The following is a 3,078-nucleotide window of genomic DNA, read 5'->3' as shown; positions in this document are numbered from 1 at the left end:
AGGCGTATGGTGTGTTAGCTTTTATTGGTAGAGGGATTGAGTTTAGGAGCCACGAGGTCATGTTGCAGCTATACAAAACTCTGGTGCGGCCGCATTTGGAGTATTGTGTGCAATTCTGGTCGCCGCATTATAGGAAGGATGTGGAAGCATTGGAAAGGGTGCAGAGGAGATTTACCAGAATGTTGCCTGATTATGGAGGGAAGATCTTATGAGGAAAGGCTGAGGGACTTGAGGCTGTTTTCGTTAGAGAGAAGAAGGTTAAGAGGTGACTTAATTGAGGCAAACAAGATGATCAGAGGATTGGATAGGGTGGACAGTGAGAGCCTTTTTCCTCGGATGGTGATGTCTAGCACGAGGGGACATACCTTTAAATTGAGGGGAGATAGATATAAGACAGATGTCAGAGGTAGGTTCTTTACTCAGAGAGTAGTAAGGGCGTGGAATGTCCTGCCTGCAACAGTAGTGGACTCGCCAACACTAAGGACATTCAAACGGTCATTGGATAGACAGATGGACAATAAGGGAATAGTGTAGATAGGCTTTAGAGTGGTTTCACAGGTCGGCGCAACATCGAGGGCCGAAGGGCCTGTACTGCGCTGTAATGTTCTATGTTCTATGTTCTAACCCTTCGGTTGCTATTCCCCCACATACTATTTACATGAAAGAAACACTTGGTTAGAAAAAAACAAGTTTGCAGAGGACAGACCAATTGTCCGCCCACTCAGCCCATCGACCACAGGCTGCGAGAGTGCTCGCGCTGTGACACAGAACTTCTTTTGGGATGTCTTGTTTCCGCAAATGGTTGTTTAAAAAAAAAAATGAGGGAGTCACATAGGGTGACGATTATAATGGGAGAATTGACGTTAAGGAGACACAGACGGAAATACGAGATGTTAAACAACACAATGATAACAGACACTATGCTTGTTCCCTTCGAGAGATACAAAGATACTTGACGGCGAAGGAAAACCGGAACAAGATGAAGACGACCCTGATGTTCGGCATCATGATCGTCGCTGGAACAGTCCAGTTGCGCGCGTTACCTACCTCCACCCCCCTCACCACACAGGCCCCGAACAGGACTACCCAACACAACACCCCCAGCCCGGACACTACACCGCACACACACCCAGCCACCGATACCTCACATGGTGTGAGAACCTCATCAAGTGGTACTCCCTGTCCTACACAATGGAAGCCTTACTAGTAATAACCATATTGTACAGTATCATCCAGACAATTAGATTGCGGAAATGGAGACGGAGAGCCTCCCGCTCCCCCCCAGTATATACATTCAGAGCCCCTTTCCTCGGACTCCAGCAGACCCCACACTCTTTCTGAACCTTAATAAATTCCGCGGTTGTTGTTTTCGTTAATAAAGTTTATTTTTTGTGTATGTAAGTCTCAGTGATAGGAAGAAATGCGATGCTGCTATCGGATATTTTTTTGTATTGTAACATAAGTTTTTGGATTGTAAATAGCAGCATGAGTGTAGTCTAGTTAGAGGTTCCCCTAGAGATTCTTAGACATATGTTGTTTAGGGATATTAGGTAAATGTTTTTGGACCCATAGGACACAGTAGAGTAGAACCTGTCCTTGGTTAAGGGTACCCGACATCCCAAGAGAACAAACAAGACCCAGTGTTGTGATCCTTCACGATTCGCGTTGCGGATCAAGAGGACGGAGTGTAGCCATCTGGGATGGCCACTTCCAACTAAGCACAGAGCAACTCGCAAAGACTGATGGGTAAAATGGACAAGCCAAGAGTCAGGCAGGTTCTGAGCCTGAAATGCATATTTGTCAGCAAAGTCCAGACGGTATCGAAACTCTGTCCCATGAGCATGTTAATCAGGTCGATTAGCAGGTGATGGCCTACCTCCCCCAACACAAAGGACTGGTACCCCAGCTACCGGGACAGTCCCAGACATTTTGGCGCCACTCTCTGTCCAAGGGAATCACAAACAACGGGGTCAATGACCGCTTGAGACACGCCCAGTCATCCAGATCCCTGCCCACTTATTGGCTAAGGAATCAAACAGAGTGATCAGGGATCACCAAATTAGTAAGGCCCAAATCGAAGGACCGCCCAAAAGAGCGCGAAAGCCACCAAGTATAAAGGAAGAGTTCGCCATATGGTCGCTCTCTTTTGGCCTTGGTACCCCGGTCACGGCCATCGCCAATCGCAGCAACACCAGAAGCAAGTTCGAGTTCAACGCCCACCACCAGAAGGACGAGACCAGCCGAGCCCAAGAAGATCAACCCAAGAGATCCTGAACAGCGGCCACTGTATTCTGACCTAAACCGGGTGCCCGAAGTTAAGTACAGGTTGTCTTAGTAATAGGTGTAGTTAACTAGTAGTGTTTATGTTGCATGATTGATTGTATGTCAATTAAGTACCCTTGGCCTTTAACTAACTAACTGGTGTTTTGCTCTTTGATCGATAGCGGGTTGAAACTTGTGGTGGTATCATTCGATACCTGGCGACTCTAAGCATTCGGACATAGACAATATAGAAAGAAGGTAAACTCACGAACAGCCAGAATAAAGAGCAGAGTAAAGAGAAATCGGCAACAAACCTCCGCCGTTCCCTTAATCGCCCTGCCTCTGGGGTCTCCACATACCTCCTATCAATCTGTAGTATCTCCTTTACCAGTCTGTCCGTCGCTGCCCTGTCCACCTTCTCCCTGTGGGCCCGTATCGAGATCAGCTCCCCCCTCACCACCGGCTTCAGTGCTTCCCAGACCACCGCTGCTGAAATTTCCCTCGTGTTATTGACCTGCAGGTAGTGCTGAATACATTTCCTCAGCCGCTCGCACACCCCTTCATCCGCCAAACGTCCCACATCTAACCTCCATTGCGGGTGCTGGTTACTGTCTTTACTAACCTGCAGGTCAACCCAGTGCGGTGCATGGTCTGAGATTGTGATCGCTGAGTGCCCCGTGTCCACCACCCCAGCCAGCAAGGCCCTGCTCAAAATAAAAAAATCAATCCGGGAGTACACTTTATGCACGTGTGAGTAGAAGGAGAACTCCTTCACCCTCGGCTGCCCAAATCTCCATGGATCCACCCCACCCATCA

This window comes from Scyliorhinus torazame, chromosome 4 (assembly GCF_047496885.1).
Source record: "Scyliorhinus torazame isolate Kashiwa2021f chromosome 4, sScyTor2.1, whole genome shotgun sequence".
NCBI classification, from domain to species: Eukaryota; Metazoa; Chordata; class Chondrichthyes; order Carcharhiniformes; family Scyliorhinidae; genus Scyliorhinus; species Scyliorhinus torazame.
This window is presented reverse-complemented; position numbering follows the sequence as displayed.